General features: G+C 34.9%; 1 long non-coding RNA gene across 1 annotated transcript; it reads left to right on the top strand.

Annotated features, from left to right (window-relative positions):
* Positions 1–485: 485 nt before the first annotated feature.
* Positions 486–24,981, top strand: LOC115289279. The gene is made up of 4 exons (XR_003907531.1): positions 486–569; positions 3,297–3,369; positions 17,457–17,547; positions 24,920–24,981. It is a non-coding gene; the product is annotated as an uncharacterized LOC115289279 (long non-coding RNA).
* Positions 24,982–25,526: the final 545 nt, after the last annotated feature.

Raw genomic sequence — 25,526 nt, 5'->3', positions numbered from 1 at the left:
TGCGTGGCTCAGTCAGTTGAGTACCCGACTCTTGATTTCAGCTCAGGTCATGGTCCCAGAGTTGTGGGATTGAGCCCCATGTCGGGCTCCACGCTGAGCATGGAGATTGCTTAAGATTCTCTCTCTCCCTCCCTCTGTTCCTCTCCCCAACTCATGCTTGTGCTCACTCTCTCTAAGGAAAAAAAATAGATTAAAAAAAAAGGAGTGTTGATTAATGGCAAGTTGATGGAAGAATAGTGTTATATTATTACTTAATAATACAACTTAATCTCATAAGCTGTTATTATAATAACATTATAATATATTATAATACTTTATTTGTAATTTACTTTAATTGTATCCTGGCAGCTTTGGAAAATTAGACATTTGCATGTTTCAGAATTTACTTATAGTAGCTATATAAATATACCATTCCAGAAATTTTCTGTTGTGTGGCTTTTTGGGTAATAGCATAAGACTGATTATCAACAATGTATAACTCTTCACAGTCTTGCCAATCAAGGAGTGAAAACAGGAACAGAAGCATGTAGAATCTGAAGAAGCAAAAGGTTTAGTTTCAGAGAGACCAGGTATGGTTTGTCTGTATGGCCATTATATTATCTAACTTCCTTGAGTATAAGTTTTATTATATATAAAAACAGATGATAATACATAATGTATAGCAGTGTAAAAGACATATACAGATACAGTGTCAGATGTATTATAAGACCTCAATATATATTTACTTATATGTATATTTTTATTTTGGTATCTTCTGGATAACCTTAATAACACCTCTATTCTCAGATGTTTCAGAATCTGAAAGGAATGGTTCTAGAACCATGGACTACCCATCTTGGAATGAGAATAAAGAAACTGTTCTAATTTTGACATTACCCAGAGAGGTTGACTGAGAAACATAAGATCAGTCCCCAAGCAGTATTTTTTTTTCGACTCCCCATTTTCCTTTTAAAAGGACCAGGAGAAAAGAAGTATTAGTATAAAGAGTCTGAATTTCAAGACAGCATGAGGTTACACTAATGAGTATTCTTTGGTAAATGATCTGGAAATTTCATTCCACAACAGCAAAGTGCCAACCGTCTATGAATGCACTAGGCAAGTACATACACTTTCTATGTGATTATTGAGAAGTGCAAAGTGACAATATTTGGGCAGGTAGTAAGAAAATAAGGATAAAGTGCTAAATAAAGTCCTGCACTCAAGAAGTAGAGTTGCTGATGCGCTCCTGATCTTATGATTACAGTATTTGTTTTGGCAAAAAAAAAACAAAAAAAAAAACAGTGCTAATTAGAGTGAGCAAACTTTTCAATAGGAATGCATCATTTCCATATATTGAATCTGAAGAGTTGATAGGGATAGGATGCTTCCAGGAAAAGGGCAGTGCTATTAGAAATGGATGCAGTGTAGTTGTAGTAAATGACTGTGAGGGAGGCAATAAATTGTTGAAGAGGCAAAGGAAGGCAAAGTTACATGGAAATTGTTAGCTCATCAGGGGGGATTATGAAACATGACTTGGTCAGCATGCATGCTGTGAAAGGGAAAGTGATCAGAAAGTCAGAGACTAATGACTATCTTATATCACATCATACAAAAAAAAATGAAAGGAGAGTGAGAGAGCCAAGTAAGTAGGGCATTACCTGAAAGAGGTGATTATAGGAAGCCTGGGAACAGAAGTTTTTTAAAATCTAGACATTTCAACCCTCACCAGACTCAGAGGCTATACAGTCATTATTAATCCTATAGATGCAAAGAAGAGCATGAATAGTAGATTTTTTACTAGTTGGAAATACACTATAGAATTCAAAAGTTCTATACATGTTTCATGGAAGTATTTTATACCTTAGGAATTTTTATTGAGGCAAAAGTTTGGTATTGATTTGTCGAACTCAGAAGATAGGCACTGAAAGATTGGTGAGGGCTATTTGGGGTGTAAACACAGATTTCGCTTGGCAACCTAACTTCAGTGTTCAAAGGTTACATCAGTCTTCAGTCAGAGTATGTAATACCAAGAACTAAGGGTCCTATATAAAGTAATGAAGAATCCTTAAAGATAAGCGTAACATGATGGTGAAGAATCCAGGGGACTAGCAATATTGGATGTAATGACAGAAAGGTCGTGATTTTTCCTACTCACTAAAATTTATTTGTAATCCCAAAATCAATGTTTATGGCATTTATTTTAACAATCATTTCCCCCATGCACAGAGGGGATATATTTGAGTCATCTAGTATACATGTTCCTAGCTGAATTAAAATAAAAAAAGACAATGCTCTGCCTTCTTCTTATTTTGGATTTCCTAATGTAAAGACATATTCCTTTTGTGGTCTATTTAGTGTGACATTTTAAATAACATTTTTGTGTTATTTGTTTGTTAGTTTGCTATTTGAAATGGTCCTCAAGCCGAGTGTTGAAGTGTTGTCTAGTGTTCCCAAACACAAGAAGGCTGTGATGTGCCTATAGAGAAAATATTTCTTACATAGCCTCCCTTAGGCATGAGTTACAATGTTGTTGGCTGTGAGTTCAATGTCAGTAGGTCAAAATATGTATTAAACAAGGTGTATTTAAATAGATATACACATAAGACAAGAGTTATATACTTATTGGTCAATGAAAATATTGTGATTCGAGGTTCAGAGGAACTTACCCCATATTTCTCCTAGGACTAAGGCTTCAGTATTTTATAATTCAGTGTTCATGGTGATTTCATAGGACATGATGACTGTAAAATATGATGCCTAGCTGTATATTAGCAACTACAATATTGTTAACAGCGTTTTAACTTTTAGTATGTTAGGTTTGGATCTTCTTTTTCATCATACCTTGGATGAATGGATAGAGCAGGGGTGAATTCTAGTTTGAGCTAGGGAAAAAGATCTCTGGTGAGGAATATATGAGACTCAAGATTTATATAAAACAGATGACTGCATTTTCTAAAGAGGAACAGGCAAATATGAATATAGAATTATACAAGAAAGATACAGAAAATGAAAGTCAGATATAAACAGTTCTCCCAAGACCTGTATAGGCTTCAGTCCTAAGTTATAGATGTGTGAGAGGTAATTCTGTCACCCTTCACCCTGTGTTCCATGCATGTGACACATCATCCAGCCTTCCTAGCATCGCTCCTGATGTCCTTACACCTGTATCTCTTAAGAACACTGCCATTTATTTGTGTTTTCATAGGTATATATTCTGTTGTCTTAAGATTTCTTTCCCACCCAGGCTTGTCTCCTCTATTGTGTTTCTATTGAAATATTTCACCTTAATGCATCTAACAAAAGCTTTACAATTTCAGCCTTGAGCTCTCCCTGGACAATGTCAACACTGGCAAGAAACCATGATCGTCATGTCCTTCATCATAAGTAGAGGTACTATTATTACCACATGCCCTCATTCAACATGGGATGTCTGTAAGGATATTAAGCTTATATCAGAAAAGTGTTTCTATTAATCTGTCCATTATCAGAGTCTTTCACTTCTTCTTACCCTTTGGGGCCCTCCAGTTGCCTTTTAACACCATTTTCCAGAGGATGTGTGTACATCAAAGCTGATTATTGATTACCTACAACCAAAGGTGACTCCCTGTGCCCCTTAGCCTTATGGAGTGAATTTTATTTTCTATTCAAAGGAAATAGGTATGGAAAGTCTTGATTATTCTGTAAATTCCAGAATGTTGAGTAAATCCAAAGCCATGTGAACCAAAAGCTGCTATGTAGCAAAAGCCTAAGGATCAGTGTTTTAAAGATTTTTTAAATTGTATGTTCTAGTACTAAGCTATTTCTCACCTACTGTGAATGTTACAACAATTACAATTAATCTTAGAGCTGGAAGGATATTTTAGGTTGAGTTCTAGTTGGTCTGCATTTATAACAAGTACTTGTGGAAGTTTTTAGAGTTAGATTGTGATAATTTGTAAGTTACAACAGAATTTCAGCATCAGAAGGCTCATACATTTGACTAATAGGAGATAGTTTCATGGAATTCATAGGACTAGCCTCAGCCTGAATGAGCAGATATTAGCTATATGAATGTGAGGGAAAAGGTAGTAGTTGATTTGCAATATGTATGGATACAGACAGAGTATGGGAGTTATATTATTATCTGAATGCTGTAATATGTTTTCCTGAAAGAAAATGGGATTTAAGTATGGGGCCAGATACACAGGATAACTATAGGAATTTCTACTTGATTTAAGAGGCAGCTACTACTTTCTTGAGTAGGATGGATTAGAAAGGAGGGCGAATACTAAAAATAAAGGGACAAGCTGAAGACCTGTCTCGGGTGCCTAGCCTGGAGGGTGGCACCCTGGACCATTAGTCTCATTGACTGGAGTATAATACTTCTTCTGAGACTTTTGCTGAAAAATACAGTGAGAACTGGGGCAGATATCTGGTTATTCCTAAGTTCTGGGCCAGTAACTTCACCTTGAAAGTATTCACCAGATGATGTCACTTCCCAAATTATTTATTATAATAATAATTATTACTATTTATACTGCAGCTCTATGGCCTCTTAAGTGAAGCTCATAACCCTCAGCATGGCCTCTGAGATCCTTTACAAATTTATCTCCCATCCTTTCCCATTAAAAATTCTATGCTAAACATGCAAAACTTGTATCTTACCTGATTATATTATGCTTTTCATGAAGTTATGCCTTTCTAGTTTTCATATATTTGATCTTTAGTGCCCTCTCCTATCCTTCACTACCTTAAAGCTTCAGATCCAGTGATACTTTATTTGTAAAACCTTAATTTCCATAGGTTGAACCAGTTTATGCAGAGGGGAACAGTCATAGTTAAGAAAACTGAATTTATATTTGGACAGAACTGCATTTGAACATATCCCACTTACTAACTGTGAGATTTGGCTTTACACATTCCAAGTATCTCATTATCTGTAAAGCGCAGATTAAATCTGTGCATCATGTCGTTATGAGGATTAAATGAAATAAAGTATGAAATTCAGGGCAGTAGGAAGACCTCACTAAATGAAAGTTACTTATTATAACAAAACAATTGCCTCTCTTTATTGTAATCAGTTCTAAGTAGACTTTGTACCTGTACTGTACTTACACTCCTGTACTGTAAAATTCTAGAGAAGAGAGAGTATTTTCTTCTTTATCTCATATCTCCTGTTTGTGGTCACAGTGCCTGCCACCCAGTAGGCAGTCAACAATTATTTTGTTTACATCAATATGTAAAATCCATAGATGTACATTGAAAGTATTTTGAATAGTTTTGCTCATAAAGTTAGAAAGAGGTAAATTTAAAACTAGAAGAATAAAACCTCTTCATTAGCCTGGTTTTCTATTATCTCTTTAGCAAAATATCCAATGTGCATTTTGAATAGCTTGAGTCTTATAACTCAAGAGGGCTGTGATTAAATGACATGCTAGAGTCAACGTACTACAACCTGTTTTTAATTTTAACAGTTTCCTACTAAAGTTTCAGGAGTAGCTGTTTAACACAGGATTTCCAAATATTTGTGAGCCTGATCATTATATTGGGGTGAATGGGTAATGACTAGTTCCAACCATAGAAATTGTTTCCAATGACACTTTCATTGGGAATTTTTCACCAAAAGATTGATTTCCCCCACCCACACCCCCGAATCAAACCCTTGGTTTAATGCACTTTATTTTACATTTAGCCAGGGCTTTTCAGTGAAAAAAAGCCCTTGCCTCATCTGAATATATGTATTTCTAGCCCATGCCACACAACACCCTGAGTACTCCTTTTAATTCTTTAACTTCTGTAATTGTCACAATTATGTCTCACAACTGTTTTTTTCAAAAAACTCCTGTGGTGATCTGTGATTTAAAATAAGCATCTAAACAAACAAGATTTTTTGAAAAGATCTAACAAAGATTTATGGATCTTTGACACAAAAACTAAAGACCGGGTAAAATATTGACTGATATTATTCCCAGGATTTTATACAGAAAATACTTTTCTTCTCTTAAAGGAAAAAAGAAAAAGAAAGGATATTCTAAAACCCCACTTTTCTCCTTACCTTTCATTTGTGATTCTTAGACATTTGCCTTAAAGAAGAGTTATGTGTCAGAGAAGGCAATAGAGCAAAAATGACAATGACTTTGGAAGAAACATTTTAAATTCTCTGGATGTTCCTTTTCCCTTTGATATCTTTTGAAGGGAGCATAGGAACAAGAATCTACTTATCCTGTTTACCCATAGGAAAACTGTGGAAACTTGTTTGATACTTAAGTTCTTCTTCATAGTACCATTAAGGAGGGACTTGTTACGAGGACAACCAATACAGATTTCACAGGGGGAAGTTGCTCACCCTTCAAAGGTAGATTCATGAATTGTCCTTCCAGAAGCCAAATGATAAGCAGCTCATTTTGCAGGCATTCCTTATTTGTGCTGTGATGGGAAGGATCTGAAGAGATGAATTTGGTAATTAAGGGAATGATTTCCATTTGAGAAGATTTAAGACCATTTGAGGTTTAATGATGTCAACTCTGACAATGCTATAGGTCTGGGGCCACAACTAGAGAGAGTCCAAACTGCCAACAATTGATGATCCACATAGGTGTTTCAGAAATTCATTCTCTGAGATTGTGAACTAGAATTCAGATGTGTTGTTGGGAACATGTGAAATTACCAAAAAAAAAAAAAGAAAAGAAAACATTAATTAAGGCTGTGTATGTTCATTACTGCTTATCAAGCAGCTGTTTTCACATTTGATTATCTGTAGCATTATATTGATGAGTAACAAATCCTTACTGGCATATTAGTGAGATAATTTCATGTATACATTTTCATTTGAATCATTATACATATCATCCACATGGCACTTCTATTATGCTAAGTATGAAAAATAGAGTTTCAAAAATAGAGAATCCAACCACATGAGTGGTCTTCTTTTACCAATGATGGATTAACTGTGTATCCTTCAAGTATGTCTCTTCAGTATAATGAGGACGGGTCTTACCTGTGTTACAGATCAGTTAGGTTTCATTTTTTAACATGACCGCTTTCAACAAATTCAATAAAATATGTTGAGAATGGTGTTTAGAAGAGCTAAAGTAGAGCCAATATATGTAAAAGGCAAAAATGCTTGCTGCTTCATGAAAGTGTAATTATACAAAATATGTACAACTTGCCATCAATAGCCTAGCACTCCTACCTTACTTTTTTCTTCACAGTAATGTCATATATATTTTTCCTTCAAAATACATAATTAATTTCATGAATGCCATTACAGCAAATAATATAATTACTCATTAGAGTTGTGGGCAATCATTTAAAAAGCCATTAAGAGTTAGTCATTGTGTTTTATTTGATTTGTTAACTAGAAACATTATTAGGATTTTTTCCCCAGAGGCAAGATTAAAGGGGGAAAATATGCATTACAGTATCTATTTTCAGCTTGTGACTAAAAATGATTTTTATGACCATGTCTTCAAGACAAGTTTCCTACCCTCTTCTCTTAAACCGGAAATGATTTAGCGCTCACAATCCCTCTACAGTGTCTGGCCAAGACCCAACCCTTGACTTCCACCACATCTATAGAATTTCCCTAGAACTCAATCACACCTTTATACAATGAAAAGGCAACAAAATATTTTATAGATTATATATATTTAACTCCCGTGTTACACATATGAAGAAACTGAGGACCAGTGAAATAAACATCTTAGAGAATATTTATTTATCATGATGACCACAGTCCCTATCGACTCTGAAAGCAACTACCTTTCTCCTATTCTTGTTTGAAGAGCCTCTATAATTCCTGTAAGTAAACCAAAATGGTCTCTATCTATTCTTTCACACTGTTATTCTGGTACTTTGTATGACAATGTTTATACACTTCTCTCATTATATCCCTAACCTATCTAAATCATGACCAGCTTCCAGGCCTAGGACATATCCTACCTCTCCCTACAGTTGTCCTTAATCATTCCAGCAATGGTGACTTCTCCTTTCTCTTATACATTTATAATCTTGTATTTTTTCATAATAGACAATATTTACTGCATGATTGTTGTGTCTTCACAAATGGCTTCATTACATAAAATGCCACATGTTATTTCTGGTAGTATTATTTCATACTGTTATTTAATCTTTTTGTTTTATAAAACACTTGAGAGGACTATGTCATCTATAAATCTAGGTTGTAAGCTCCTTGAGGGAAAAGGTCAGGGTCTATATAACGCAATGTTTTCAGGATATTGCATACTATCATATGCGTAGTTAAGTATTTAATGTAGAACTGTTCACTGACTGTCAAGACTGTCAACTGCTACCTTATTTTTCTTTATTTTTAATCTTCCTATTTTTACCAAAGAACAGTCCAGGATCTATTTTGGTTTTCTATTATGTAAACTCAGGGTTAACTGAACTTCTTAAAACCTTGATAAAATTGTCAAGGACCCATGGCACTCACTGGGTCCTTTCTCAGTCCCTTGCTCTGGCTCTATGAAACCTGTTTTTTACTTTTTCCCCATTTTCATCTAAGTTTTTCACAGAATATGTTTTAGCATTAGTTAAGATTTTAAAAATCTATTTATTAATGATGTTACTTACATTTTAGAGTACTTTCTTGTCTGTATTATATTATCTTACTCTCAATTATTATGATATGTTCTTATAGATTTTACATGTAAAGGAAATCCTGAATAATACTATTTTCTTACAATAAATCTAAAAGTAAATAATATTTAGTACTTGCACTTCAGGAAGAGTTTCACAAAATACATATTCCTCAGGTGGGAATAATTAGGATGTTCTGTTTTACCATGCAAGCAGAGAAACACACAAAACATGGTGAAAAATATTTAAAAACACTTACATCGATATTTACCTATCAGATGAACCTCTGATCAGCTGTGCATCAGAAAAGAACTTTTCTCTTAGAATTTTCCAATCATTTAAGCCAGTATATATTAATATTAATTTGTAATAAACAAATTGTTTTATTGTCTTATATTTATTTTTTGTTTTTATTTAAATACCAGTTAGTTAACATACAGTGTAATAATAGTCTCAGGTGTTCAACATAGTGATTCAGCACGTCTATGCAATATTGTATTCATCACAAGTGCACCCCTCAATCCCCATTGCCTATTTTACCCATCCCCAACCCACCTCCTCCCTGATACTGCTCCCTATAGTTAAGAGTCTGTTTCCTGGTTTGCCTCTCTCTATTTTTTGGCCTCTGCTCAGTGAACAAATTCCTTTTAGTTAAATGAACAGGTTGAAATCTTGACACTAACAAGTACTACTGGGATAAGGAGAAATCATTGTGGGGTGTTAGAACCAGCTGTATGTGATGGGAAGACAGCTAGTTTAGGTTGTTGGGACATTGTCTTCAAATTACACAGTGGCCCACATCATGGAGACAGACAACACTGACAGTGTAAGGTTATACATCAAGCCACAGGCAAAAGGTGTATTGCACCTGATTCAGAAGATTTGGTGACGAGCATATAATGAACCAGGAGTAGGAATTTAAAAAATTCATTCAAACTTGGGAGAAGGGGAAAGCAAGTGGCCACCTGATCACATTAAAACAGAAAAAAAAAAAGAAAGAAGAAAACTATTTAGTAAGTAAAAATGGCACACAGGATCTTAAAGAAGCCAAGTTCGCTTCAAGTTTCATGTACAGTGAGATATTTTTAGCAAAGAGAATGGGATCAGCAAACCAAAGAGATCATATTTTGGATTTTAGTTATGCCCTTTTGAAAGAGAAAATCCTAGGATATTAAAAACCTGGAATGTTCCTTCTTCTGTGGCAATTTTCCGTATTTCTCTCTAACCCAACAAAATGCTGGTCCATTCCTTTGTATGCCCTTCTTTATTTTGTTCTCTTTTAAAAGAATGTGTTAGTCCTTTCAAATCTAATGGTGAACAATGGTTTGTTCAGTTTGGTGTTTTAGGCACTAGTGTATATTTCAGGGCTTTAATTTTTTAGAATCCCTTTAATGCTTATTTTAGTTATGTCAGATATTTGGGAAATTTTGTAGTGTTGCATATTTATAGCATATTTTATGCCAGATATATATATTTACATGATGATAATCACTTAGTTTTTGATAGTTTATATAAACTAAAAGCTAGAGCATTAATTTTTCTCATTACTATTTATTATTTCATAATTTAAAATTTTTATTTTAATAATATTTCTCCAGTCTCTTCTAAATGAAGAGCAAGTGACTTTTTATTATGTAATGTTTTCTAATATGTTAAAAAAGTTAAAAATATATAATATATAAATACAGAATATTTTATGAGGCACTTAATATTTAATGTACTGCATAAAACCTGTAAAATGTTATCACTATGTTAATGAATATAGTCATATCATTTTCCATAATTTTGTTATGAATTTTTCTCTTTTATTAAATATTGCTTGATTAGAAAGCAATTCTTCATTGCTTTCCAGTGCTATTTTTAGAGATGTTTCATAATTTACTAATTTTTCCCAGTGGGTTGCTGGTAAACATATACCTACTCCCTGTCAGTGGAGATGAGAAGTGATTTATAGGTTTTACAAATTTATATTATATAAAAATTCCCACCATTGTTGATTTCAAGTTAATCAATGCACCATCACTAAATTGCACATTAAAAATACGATTACTGGGGTGCCTGAGTGGCTCAGTCGATTAAGCGGCTGACTTCAGCTCAGGTCATGATCTTGCGGTTCGTGAATCCGAGCTCCACATTGGGCTCTGTGCTGGCAGCTCAGAGCCTGGAGCCTGCTTCAGATTCTGTCTCCTCTCTCTGCCCTTCCCCTGCTCACACTTTGTCTCTCTGTCTCTCAAATTTAAATAAACATTAATTTTTAAAAATATGATTACTATGTTAAGAGGTTGAACATTTTTAAAGCTCCTACTTGCTACTTCTAGAAGTGCAGTATACAGATTCTTTACAAGTGTCCACTGAACATATGCCAAGATAGACTACCTCTGGGCCATAAACCAAACCTTCTTTGGCATAAAGGTAACAAAAGAGAGATCAATAACAGAAAAATTACAGAAAAAGACCCAAATACTTGGAAATCAAACAATACACTACTATCATCCATGAGCCAAAGAGGAAGTATCAAGGGAAATAAAAGAAACATGTATACATTGAACTGGATGAAAGTGAAAAGACAACGTGTCAAATTTATGGCACACAGCTAAAGCAGTGTTGAGAAGAATATAGCATGAAATGTGTACATTAGAAAAGAGGAAAGATCTTCATAATCTAAGATACCACCTTGAGAACCTAAAAAAGAAGAGCAAAGTAAACCCAAAGCAAGTAGAAATAAGGGCATCATAAAGATAAACACAGAAATCAGTGAATTGACAACAAAAAAATGATAGAGAAAAACCAATGAAACAAAGAACTGGTACTTTGAAAATACCAAGAAGTCTAGCAAAGCTCTAGTAAGACCACCACCACCACCACCACCACCAACAACAACAACAACAAAGGAAGACACATATTACCAATAGTTGGAACAGAATGGGATCTCACCATAGACTTCACAGATATTATAAGGGCAATAAAGGAATTCTGCTACAAGCAACTAAACACCTGTAAAACCTGTCAATGCTAATGAAATGGATCAATTCCCAGAAAACCACAAACTACCACAACTCACCTAATAAGAATCTATACTTCAAATACCTGTAGCTGTTAATGAAGTAGGATTTATAATTAAAAAGACTCTCAACAAGAAATCTATAGACCCAAATAGTATAACTAAAGAATTCTAGAAGAATTTTATGAACAATTTTGTGCAGTCTCTTCCAGAAAATAGAAGGATGACTGTCCAGGTTATTTTATGAAACTAGTATTACCTTGTTACCAAAACCAGACAATGACAATACAAAAAACAAACAAACAAAGACACTACAGATCAATATTCCTCATGAATTAAAATGTGTAAGTTCATAACAAAACATTAGCAAACAATTCAGTAGTTAATAAATACAAGAGTATAGCATAACCAAGTGGGTTATATTCCAGGGATAAATGGCTAGATAATTTAATATTTATAATACAATACAGTAAAATCTTTTTTTAACTGACTAAAAAAGAAAAATCACATAATCATATGATTGTTTTAAAAGCAGCATCTCACAAAATTCAATACCTGTCCATGGTAAAAAAAAAACCCTCAGAATAATGGGGATAGCAGTTAATTTCCTTAACTTGATAAGGAGCATCTATGAAAAACCTGCATCTAACTTTATGCATAATGGTAAGAGAATGAATGCTTTCTCCCTAAGATCAGAAACAAAGCAATAAAGTCCACATCTCTTTTATTCAACACAGTGCTGGAAATTCTAGTCAGTGCCATAGCTAAGAACATACAGTAAAATGTCTTTTATCATTAAATGAAAATGATAAAATATAGTTTTCCTATATGTATATTTTTAAACAACCAAAATAAAATGAATAGTACTATTGAAGTGAAAATAAGCATTTATAATGAAAATAATATGTAATTGCTAAACTCTTAGGAGAAGATACAGAATGGATTTCTTTTTTTATGAATATAATTTATTGTCAGATTGGCTTCCATACAACACCCAGTGCTCATCCCAACAAGTGCCCTCGTCCATGCCCATCACCCATTTCCCCTCTCCCCCATGTCCCCATCCACCCTCAGTTTGTTCTCTGTATTTGTCTCTTGTGGTTTGCTTCCCTCCCTCTCCATTTGTACCAGTTTTCCCCCTTCCCTTCCCCCATGGTCTTCTGTTAAGTTTCTTAAGATCCACATATGAGTGAAAACATATCTAATCTACCCTTTTCTGACTAACTTATTTCACTCTACATAATACCTCCCAGTTCCATCCACATTGCTGCTAAGGGTTTCATTCTTTCTCATTGCCCAGTAGTACTCCATTGTATGTATAAACCACATCTTCTTTATCCACTCATCAGCTGATGGACATTTAGGCTCTTTCCATGATTTGGTTATTGTTGACAGTGCTGCTAGAAACATTGGGGTACATGTGCCCCTAGGCATCAGCACTCCTGTATCCCTTGGGCAAATTCCTGGTATTGCTTTTGCTGTGTCAGGTCTAAAATCTTATGATAAATATGCATTCAAAAACTCTTTTTACTTCTGATGTGTATTTATATAATTAGACTATATAAAATATTAAATGTAATTATATTTTATATATGCAATTATGTTGCATATACTTATATGTTTTACATATGCCTCTGTGTACATTATATAATATATACACACACAGTTGTTATATTCATACATACATATATGCTTCTCATTAAATTTTACTAACAAAGAGGATTAATTACAGATTTTAAAAACTCAAGTATATTTCTTATTATCCCAATTAATTTGACTTACTATTTCCCTCTGTGTATTTATTGATGTACAATCAGATTATCCAAACTAAAAAGGAAGAGAAACATTTGTAAGACTGTGAATCTACTGAGAATATCTTATTTCGTGGAATGAAAGCTTTGGAGAAATATTAGAACCTCACAACTGTTAAAGTTTTTTGAAGCTTATCACTTGATATAGCAAGCTGCACTATACTATACCACACATATATTCAGCTCGCTGTTGAGCACATTCAGAAATGGTGATCTCAATAATTCAAAGGCTTTCAAGAAACAACAAACCAAAGTCCAGAAATCAGATTTTTTTTTTCAAAACTTGACATTTTCATGTGATTTTTTGAAACCTTTTGGAAGAGAATGCTGCCTCAGTCTTTCTGGAAACGTGGCCAGGTAGAATGCTAAATAACTATAGCAAAGCTGACTTGAGGAATTGAAAATGACAGGCAATATCTGAATGTTCTCTTCTCCACACAATTTTTCCTCTTCATATCCAGGAACAAAGACTTGTATAATAAATGAGTCTATGATATACAGTGGTTCTCAAGCATTAAATTATGCCTTTTACCTCAGGGCTTATCATTCATAGAACATATAACATACCTAGAAGGTCCTTCTGGTAAGCAATACTGCTCGCTAGTGCTGAACCAAATTTAAATCTTCCTAGACTCAGTGAAATTGCTTGTTCTCCTGATTGTTTTATTCAACTAATGATTTTGCAATATCACATTCAATTTACTAATTATACAAGGAGAGATGCTGGATGCCCATCTTTTCTAGATTAGAATAATTTATAAGTGCAATTTTTCTATTCCATTAAATAGTACCACCTTTTAATGAGTTATATGCACAAACAGGCAGACACAATGATATGTTACAAATAAGAGAAAGAAAATACAATTTGGGTAGGCAGATATGTTAGTGCAATAAGTGTCAGGAAAAGGAGTGTGTATTTATCATCATGGAACGATGTATCCGTAAGAGATCCCATGATAGCCTTACCACACACACACTCACACACACACACACACACACACACGTGTGTGTGTGTGTGTGTTTATATATTTAACAATAAATAAATGGAAGACTAGACAGTTGACATATTTCTAATTTTGTATGGATGATTAGTAGCACAGCCAAGTCCAAAAATTTTATACCAGTGCTTGATTTCCTCCTGAAATAGTCTGTGTCCTGGTCTCAGAATGTGGATAGTGTGTGTCCTTCTATCTTGAGAATTCAGGGGAAAGTTAATTTGTCTGCTTCTTTTTCCCTTTACCCATGCCCTCAGTGTGTTCCCCTGTTTTTGCCGTGCTGTCCCTCTTTAAACTCAGTTTAATTCTGACAGTCTGGTGCTATTTATGAAGGCCCCATTGGGATGCCAGATGGCAGAACTATTCATCTCTCCTGTGGGTGCCTGGCCATGGGCCATAGGTTATGCATTTCTGGCTTTTAGTTCAACTGTGAAATGAGAATTGGCCATAACATGCTACTTTGGAAATAGCAGAACCTAATTTTAAAATGCCCTTAATATAAGCATATCCATAGGATTGATTAAGAAGAAGTAAAATTATTTTGCATTTTTAACCCAATGTTTATATTTTAAATGTTCTTATTCACAAAAATCTGGGCTTTTTTTGTTTTAAAAATGTTTTATTTTTAGTTTTGTTCTATATATTATTAGTTTTAACAGGAAAACACTCCTAAACCATACTAAGCATACATTTAAATCAAATAATAAGGGGCATAACTGTGTCTTTTTATATCGAAGACTTTGTATCATGAGACAGTTATAAGGACCATGTCCTTAATTTAGGGGAGTACCATTTAATTGCATATAGAGATATACAACATTATAAAAAGCAACCAGTTGGTGTTATAGATTAGTGGTGTGCAGCTTGTGCGCTGTCATGTGCCTTGAGTGTTACTGGAAGGAACGAAAGTGGAAGGTTCTTTGCAGCTAGGTTTTCCAATCTCATTCCACCTAGAGTAGCTATGTTTTATCTGGTTAATGTATAAAACAAGGCCTAAGCACTGGAGGTGAGAAAGAGTCCTGAGTAAATTCCAACAACTTTAATTAAAACTTCGTGATCCAGTTACTCTGGTAGTGTCTGCCTTTAAACAGGAAGAATTGTGTATACATAATGCCAAAATATTTAATGATCTCAGGACCCAAATGTGTTTGCTAGGTAATATCCCTAAAAGGGTCCAATAGGAAGGGTTAGCAATTTCACATTAGAACAAAAATCAGTATTGGAAGAAAGGCAGTGATATATTGGGGTTGTGGGCATTTCCTCAGGTTCAATAATGATGACATTCAGAGGACGGCTTGAGGCATCACACCAAGGAAGGTGTTCCACGCGGGCACAGCCCATGGCAATTTTAGAGCAGGGCAGTACCCTGTCGTGCTGTGCTGTGAGCCGCACCAGAAGGAAGGCAGTGGCCAGAGCCAGTCTAGGAACAGAAATAGAGGTGTTCAGTGGATATTTTCCAAACAACCAGAGTTAATCCTAAAATGAGAAACGAAACACTTTATTAATTCTACCTTATTTTCTCCCCACAGTCTGGTGAGATCTGGGAACTTCCCAGTTTTATCCAATAGTCAGAAATATTTATTGCCCTGTGATTTTATATAACTTGTTAAGACTAGAAAAAATGGTTTCCTTCTCAAATAGTGACAGTTACCAATTTGCTTCTAGCAATGATAGGAGAGGTTATTTGGAAGCGATTGGAAATTCATAAAATAGAGTTTCATCAACATTTTTATTTTGTTATTTTCTTGAATAAACCTTGTTTCCTTCTTATCATAAGCTATATTATTAAAATAATTACATATTCTATAAAGGTCGCATTTTAAACCAAAATCCCAAAACTGTAAAACTGGTTAAAAATCTAGAATATTGGCCTCAAGGTCATCTGTATTCTAAACCTAGCTGCACAATTTATTAAATATTTTATTTGGAACATGTTTCTTAAACTTTATAATGGAGTAGTTGTGAGGCAAATTCAAAATTGCACATACCACTGTGAAAAGCATTTAGCACAACATAAATCATCACAAATGCTATTTTGTACTGAAAAAGGAAAACAAATTTTCACAGAGGTATTCTGGGGAAGACTCTTGGAAAGGGGTGTTCACCACTACTTTGAAATTCTACCACAGAGAGAGGCATCGGCTATGTGCAACTGATATAGTCAGTTTCTTCTTTACAGTTAGCAGAGCAAGGAATTATTAATTGGTTAACAATTTTTCCTGTTGTGTCCATTTTCACCCACACATGCATAATTTAGGGTGCTTCTCAGGATATTTTTGTCATTGAAATTATATAATTTCTGATCATTAGAATTTATGCAGTAGCTTAATGAATTTCTGTAGCATTCATTTCCAAAACATGGAATTCGTGAAATGTTAAAGTGTGTCTCATTTATTTCAGAAAAGGAACCACCCTGGTGTTGAAATTGTATAGTCGTATCAGAAATGTCATAAAGGGGCCATTTTCCTGTAATACATCACTTTTCTGTTTAGATTGAAAGTGATAAAGAGGGCAAGGCAAAATAATAGATGATATGCCTTGTTCTGAATGCTTTTTTACTCTGGAAAAAAAAACCCACGGCCATCTGTTATCTGTGTGTCAAGTTGTTGCAAGTAAATGACATTTTTTATTTTTATTTGAGAATAAATTTATGGAAATACTGAACAAAGTTAATTTAAAAACATATGATGATATTAATAAAGAACCTATGTAAATACTAAATCCTTATTATCCTTTGCACTTAAAGGCTTGAATTTGGTTTTTAACTGTATTGTGTAAGTTCCGGAACAGTCTTTACCACTCCAAGTAAGATGCAGACTAAGACTGTATCTGTGCAGGCAAAAATGTGATAAAAAATATATCAGTTGTTTGAATAATTCTAGATCATTAACTATAGTCTCCTAGAAAGTTAAATAATTGTGATTAAAATGTAGTTATCAGTTCAGCTTTTAGGCATATTTGCCTCAAGTGTCTATTTCTTGTGTTTGTATGTTTATAATCATAATCATTCTAAAATGGATACAAATTCATAAACATATATTGAGGAAGGGAATACAAGTGCAGTTAGAGAAAAAGGATTCCCTTCTATTCCAGTTAGACCTAAGCTATTCCAGGAGGACTGATCTGACAGGCGAATGCTTCAGAGATCAGAAGAGACAACACACTCCTTCCCAGTGTCATTAAGGTATGAATATCTATTATTTTATTATATTTCCTTGTTAGAGAGAAGAGGGACTGGCCCAATGTAATACAGGTTTTTTTTTGGTTACATATAATCTAGTTCTTTTCCAACCACAGATTAGAGAGCATTCATGGTTGATTTTATGTAAGCGGAATAGGTGACCACTTTGTGGGATATTTTAGAATCTCTGCAAAGCACTTATACACACAGATTTACTCAGTGATGCTAGAAATATCTATAATGGGAGCAATTATGTTTGTAACCAGAATTTGAGTTAATGTTTTAAAAGTATAAGAATAGGAAATTAATGACTTATCTTAGTAAAATATTATATATAAAGATAATGTAATACTACTAATATTTCTATGGTTATATTTACAAGAAGAGGCAAATAAATGACTGTTAAATTAGATTATAGCTGAGCTCACATTTTGTAGAGTATGGAAAAAGGAGCCTTGGGAATTATTTGGAACTCTAGAGAGGGAAAGGGAAAGGATGGGCATGTAGAAGGAAACAGGCACAGAACAGGAGTCTAGATGACGTACTATATTTTGTTTAGTCTGATCTTGTCTGCAAGGTGCTGAAGAGGAATAGAAAACAAAAATGTGGGCTGGGTCCAATTTCTCTGTAAAATCCATATATAGATCTGGCTTAGTCTTGTATAATATAATTTTCATCACCATTGTGTGATTTGAGAGGTGATCAAAAAAATGTTTTTGTCAAGTGTGTCCCACCATCAATTAAATGTCCACAGCCCTATAGGATAATGTTTCCATTATGAAAGATATTTTACCAAATTGAAGACTTTATTCCAAATTGTTTTTTGGAAAATGGTTGTAGTCATACTACTAAGCCATTACCAGGAGGAGTTAAATAACTCACAGGCAATAAGAGGGCACATGATGTCAGGAAGGGCGATGGAAACATGGAAAGGTTGAAACAAGCTTCCAAAAAGTGGCTACTTTCTTCTGCATTTGTTTTATCCTGGACTTATCTCAAAACAACATTCTTGATACATCAAGGCTGAATTTTGCTGTTGAACTATAACATTTTGACAAAGGAAAACAGCATGTACAAAATCAAAAATACCTAAATTAAATCGATACTTTCTCTCTTATTTATCACTTTACCTCATATATGATGATGGAAATATTTCTATATACTTGGGCTTCTTTGAGAATTAATTAGATAGGTATTAGGTCAGTGCATGTCAATTAATATGCATCTAAGCACAGTTCCTTCTGTACCTTGAATTTATTTTTCAGGTAAATTTTATTTACTATTTTCTTTTTTTTTCTCTCCATAATATTTTATTGTCAAATTGTTTTCCATACAACACCCAGTGCTCTTCCCCTCAAGTGCCCTCCACCATCACCACCACCTCTTTCCCCCCTCCCCCTTCCCCCCCAACCCTCAGTTCATTCTCAGCATTCAATAGTCTCTCAAGCTTTGCATCCCTCTCTCTCCCCAACTCTCTCTCCCTCCTCCGTTCCCCCTGGTTTTCCATTAGGTCTCTCTTGTTTTCCTGCTAGACCTATGAGTGCAAACATATGGTTTCTGTCCTTCTCTGCCTGGCTTACTATTTTCCACTTATGCTATTATTTTTACCAAAGACAGAAAAAGGCATTTTCTAAATTATGGTTTCTAACTGCAGTCGATGGCCCTCTGTAACAAGGTGGTACAAAACTGAGCAGTGAAAAGCATTTGAATGCACTCAATTTGGTGATATAAGTACCATTGTTTCCAAAGTCAGAAAAAGGTTTTATTTTTTCCATTTAAAATATTTATTGGTTTTTATGATTGTACAATTATAATTTTTACATTTTTAAAGTTTTTTTAATGTGTATTTATTTTTGAGAAACAGAAACAGAGTACAAGTGGGGGAGGGGCAGAAAGAGAAGGAGACAGAATCCGAAGCAAGCCCCAGGCTCTGAGCTGTCAGCACAGAGCCTGATGTGGGGCTCAAGCTCACAAACTGTGAGAGTTGAAGTAGGATGCCTAACCAACTGGGCCCCCTGATGTTTATTTTTTTAATTTTTAAAAATTACTTAATTATTTTTTTAATTTGCATCCAAGTTAGTTAGCATATAGTGCAGTAATGACTTCAGGAGGAGATTCCAGTGATTCACCCCCTTTTTATAACACCCAGTGTTCATCTCAACAAGTGTCTTCTCTAATGCCCCTTACCCATTTAGCCCATCCCCTCACCTACAACCCCTCCAGCAACCCTCAGTTTTTTTCTCTGTATTTAAGAGCCTCATGTTTTGTCCCCCTCCTTGTTTTTATAGTTTTGCTGCCCTTCCCTATGTTCATCTGTTTTGTATCTTAAATTCCACATATGAGGGAAATCATATGGTATTTGTATTTCTCTTACTGGCTAATTTTGCTTAGCATAATACCCTCTAGTTCCTTCCATGTAGTTGTAAATGGGAATATTTCATTCTTCTGATTGCTCAGTTATCATACTCCATTATATGTGTGTGTGTGTATATGTGTGTGTGTGTGTGTGTGTGTGTGTGTGTGTGTGTGTGTGTGTGTATGTCACATCTTCTCCCCAGCGGTGACTGGCCTTACACTTGAGGCGTCCTCCTGTAACCCACAGAGCTCCTCTCAGTGGCCCACAGTCCTTTTCCCATCACTCTCTCTTTGGAGATGCCTTGTTGCCCTCACCACCAGGCATCGGTCTCAGAGCCTCCTCTGTTTCACAGCCAACCCCATGCTACGCCCCCATAAGTGGACACTTAATTTCCGTTCTACCTCTCTCTCTTTGACTTTGTGTGTGAAGTTTGTTTCTTCTGAGTTTCTGGGTCATCTATAAACTGAGGAAAATGATTTCTGCCTTATAGAGATATTAAATTGTTAAAGGTTAATTATGATTGAAAATACTTAGCATGGTGCCTGGCATTAAGCTTGTCCTTTTCTTCCTTTAAGCAATTGGGAAACTGCAGTTCTGGAGCTTTTTAAAAACACATTGTTTGATGTCCAGTAACTCAATGTTATGTATTTATTTTTCTTTATTACTTCACTACTACTACTAGAAACACTAACAATACAATAGTGGCTATATTTCCCACAAAAGAGAATTAGGATTGGATCTATGAGGTAATGTAGGTATTTGCCTTTTTAAAAGTATAGTGTTCTCATATGGAAAGTGATTGATAAAAATTTATTTCTCACTGAGCTTTGGCTCAAATTTATTCACAAAATCTACTCACTTCATAAAGACAACTATATTCCCACCTTAAAAACTTAAATAATATTCTTTAAGAAATGCATGCTCAAGTATTTATGTTTAATGTATTATGATATCTTCAACTTATTTTACTTTTTTTCCAGCTTCATTGAGATATAATTGATAAATAACCTTGCGTAGGTTTAAGTTATACAACATGATGATTTAATATATGTATATTTTGTGAAATGATTACCACATTAGTTAAAACAACTATATGAGGTTGCTGTTTTGTGGTAAGACAATTAAGGTTTACTCTTTTAACAAATATCCAATATATTATAGAGTGTGATTAACTATAGTCACCATGCTTTGCATTATTAGATCTTGAGCTGATTGATCTTATAACTGAAATTTTGTACCCTTTGGTCAATACCCCACTGTTTCCCCAACACCCTAGATCCTGGTCACCACCAATTTACTGTCTGTTTCTATGAATTCAACCTAAAAAGTGTCTTGTTAATGTTTATTTATTTTTGTGAGAGAGACAGACAAAGAGTGTGGGTGAGAGAGGGGCAGAGAGAGAAGGAGACACAGAATCTGAAGCAGGGTCCCAGCTGTGAACTGTCAGCACTGAGCCTGATATGGGGCTTGAACTCATGAACCGTGAGATCATGACCTGAGCCGAAGTTAGACACTTACCCACTGAGCCACCCAGGTGCCCCCTGAGTTAAGCTTTTAAAAATACTCTACATATAAGTCAAAGTGTGCAGTAATTTTTGTCATTTTTCATGCATGTGGTCACAAGTGGCAGGAGTTGCTTCTTTAAAGCTGAATAATACACCAACGTGTGTGTGTGTTCACATTTTCTTTATTCATCTGCCAATGAGCAATTAGGCTGTTTCCATATTTTGGCTGTAGGGAATAGTGCAATGAACTTGAGGATGCAGATATCTCCTTAAGACAGGGATTTCATTTCCCTTGAATGTATACCTAGAAATGAGATTGCTAGACATATGGTAGTTCTATTTTTAAATTTTAAAGAAACTTCCAAATATTTTCCATTAATGGCTCTACCAATTTACATTCCTAACAACAGTGGAGAAGGGCTTTCCACATCTTTACCAGCACTTGGTTATCTTTTGTCTTTTTGATAATAGCCATGCCAAGAAGTGTAATTGATTTGTGGTTTTGATTTGCATTGTCCTGATGATTAGTGAAGTGGAGCATCTTTCAGTGTGCATGATGCTTATATGTCATCTTTGTAAAAAAAAAAAAAAGTCTACTCAGATCCTTTTCCCATTTTTTAATTGGTTATTTGGTATTGTTTCTATTGAATTGCACGAGTTCCTTATATAACTGGATTTTCTCCCATTCTGTAGTCTGCATTTTTATTTAGTTTATTGTTTCTTTTACTGTGCATAAGCTTTTTAGTTTGATATCGTGCCATGTGTTTATATTTCCTTTTTCTTGTGCTTCTGGTGTCATATCTGAAAAATGACCAGTAAGACCAATGTCTTAGAGCTTTTTCATTGGTGTTTTTTCTATCTTTCCTTCTAGGAACTTACAGTTTCAGTTTTTACATTTAAGTCTTTGATCACTGAATCTGTAGATCACTTTGGGTGGTATGGGTACTTTAACTTTTCTGATTCATGAACATGGGATATCTTTCCATGTGTGTCTTGTTTTATTTCTCTCAATAATGTCTTATAGCTTTAAGTGTACAGATCTTTCACCTCCTTAGTTCAATTTATTCCTAAGTATTTTATTATTTTTAATGTTGCTATAATGGGATTGTTTCTTTATATATTTTTCAAATAGTTGAATGTCAGTGTATAGAAACATGACTGACTTTTACACGTTGTTTTTGTATCCTGCACTTTTACTGAATTTATTTATTAGTTCTAACTGTATTGTTAGAATATTTAGGGTGTTCTATATAGAAAATCATGTCATCTGCAAACAGACAACTTTTCTTCTTCCTTTCCCATTTGGATGACTTTCATTTCTTTATCTTGCCTAACTGCTCTAGCTGGGACTTACCGTACTATGATGAAAGGAGTGGTAAGAGAGGGCATCTTCCATTGTTCCTGATTTTAGAGGAATAACTTTCAACCTTTCACCATTGAGTATGATGTTAGTTGTAGCATTATAATATATGGCAATTATTATGTTGTGATATGTTCCTTCTATACCCAATTTGTTGAATGTTTTTATCATAAAAGAATATGTTTTGTCATGCTTTTTCTGCATCTCTTGAATAATCATTTGAATTTATCTTTGATTCTGTTAATTTGATATATCACATTTATTGGTTTGCATGCATTGAATCTTCCTTGCAACACAGGGATAAATCTTACTTGATTATCATATGTGATCCTTTCAATATGTAGTTGAATTTGGCTTGCTAGTATTTTGTTTAGGATGTTTAACATCTATATTTATCATGGATAGGGGCGTGTAATTTTGGGTGGGAATATTAGCTGAGCTTCTTGGTGGAGCGGACCACTGGTTGTGCTCCGTAGTTAGGAGAGGTCACTAGCCAGACTGTGTGTGATGAGGCTGTAAGCTGTGCTCCACAACTAGAAGGGGTTGTTGGCTGGGCTTTCTGACTGGGTGGGATGTGCTTAGTGACCTAGCAGTGTTACAGGCTGGATTCCACAGGTGGGCAGTGTTACAAGTTGTTCTCTGAGGTTTCCCTGGCTTCCTGGAGAACAGTTTAGGATCTCTAGTCAGGAGGGGCCAGAGGTTAAGCTTAAGAGCTAGACAGGAATACTGGTTTGGCTCCCTGCCAGAATGGGGTTTTAGGGTAGGTTCCTCAGGTGCCCAATTTCTCTGACAAGGCTTCTTGGTCAGATGGAGCTTCCAACTTGTTTTCTTGCCTGGGCAGGCTGTAGAATGGGTTCCACAGACAGGACCACCCACTGGTTAGGGACCTAAACTGGATAGAACTGCCAACTGAGCTCCCTGGCCATGGGCTGGGATCTCTGCTAGGGTGCTTCCACTAGCAGGAATACACTGTGAGCACCACCTCCCTTCTCTATCTCTAGCTGATTTCCCCAGTGATTACTATGAGTCAGTACCTAAGTGGGCCTGCCATGAAGCATCTGGAATGCTGGAGAATCTGGATATCCACCTTGGGATTTCCTTTACCCACATGAGAAACAGTAGACTCAGGGGACCCTGTCAATATGCTGTGCTAGCTTGGGAGAGAAACAATGCAGTCAAAGTGAAATTACTTCTCTTTAGTATTTTTTCTTGGTTTCTGTGGTCTAAGGTGGAGAAGTAGCCTCATTCCTAGGTTCTGAGATCTTCACAAAGGAATCTTCTGTTGTATAGTTGCTAACTGCCCTTATGAGGGGTGCCAAAGCTAGGAACTACCTATTTTTCCTTTGATTGTCATTAGTTAGACTTTGCAACATACTTTTAAATAGCTCAACAAAAACAGTCAGTGAATCTATGTATTCAGTCTATTAAAAATGAGGCCATTGTAAGCAAGTGTTAGTGAATCAGGTGAAGAGTTTGTGAATGATCACTGCACTACTCTTCCAACTTCTCTTTATGATGGAAATTTTTTTTAAATAAAAAGGTTGGGAAAACACAAATAAAAGTCACTTGTTTTTATTTAGTTGATAAGTGTAAGATTTTAGATGACTACCTATTTTTCAGTAATCTTTGTATTTAATTATATACATGATACAGCGCTAAGCCTCTACATTCATCATCTTATTTAACTCTTATAGTCCTGAATGGTAGGCTTTATTACCACATTTCCCAAACACAAAAACTGAAGTCTAGAGAGTGAAGTAAGTGACCTGTCTTATAAATAACAAAACCGTGTTCTATTGACAGAGAGTCACCTTTGCAAGAAAATGGTCTATGACAAACACCTTTGGAATTTCTGAAAAGAGGTTATTAAGTTTAAAGTGGTATTTGTTTATTTTAAATTTAAGACTCTCTCTTACACCACAGCAGATATTATTACAAAAAATAAAAGTCTGTATGCCAGTTCAGATGAACAGGTAACAAACATAAAGTTTCTAGATCATTTTGTTCAAGGTCATTTCTTCTTATCTGTATTGCTCTCTTCAACAAACATCAAAGTCTGGGCTCTTCTCAGGGATGTAGTTGGACTGAATCATAGATGAGTTCTTTAGAAAACTGTCTTATCACTCACTGATGATAATTCATATCTCTCTTCAGGCATCTCAACCATCTTCAGTGGAAGCAAAGCAGAAGGAAATTAGGGCTGGAAAGTAGATGGAAAATTCCAAGCAATAAGTAAACAAAAACATATTGACTGTATTCACTTCTGTGTGCTCTCTCTTTCGGTATCTGTCTCTCTTTCTCTGATAAATGCATGGGCACGTGAGCGTGCTTGTGCACACACACACACACACATGCATGCACACACACACGCACACACGCACACACCATGTGAGAGAAAGAAATCTACTTCCTGATTTGGGTTGTAAAGTACTTCTTTCTATAAAATTTCCTTTCCAATTATAAAAGACTAAATAAGCTCCCAGAAATCAAAAAGCCTACTTTATAAAAATACCTATTTATGGTACTCTAAAGGATTTATAAAATAAACCTGCCAAACTCAGGATTCCTTTCCTTCCCCCCGGTGTTTTGATTTTATAGTTTAACTTTTCTGTGTATTTCTTACAGGAAAAAAGATTGAGAAGGAAATGATTGAAAGTAAAAGAATAATAAAGCATTCTAGTCACCAAGAATTATTAACTTAAATTTTTCATATTTTATTTCTCATTTATTTATGAATTGCCACAGATATTTGGATTAATTG

This window comes from Suricata suricatta, chromosome 4 (assembly GCF_006229205.1).
Source record: "Suricata suricatta isolate VVHF042 chromosome 4, meerkat_22Aug2017_6uvM2_HiC, whole genome shotgun sequence".
NCBI classification, from domain to species: Eukaryota; Metazoa; Chordata; class Mammalia; order Carnivora; family Herpestidae; genus Suricata; species Suricata suricatta.
Note: the sequence above shows the minus strand (reverse complement) of the source record. Positions and strands in the feature narration are given on the sequence as shown.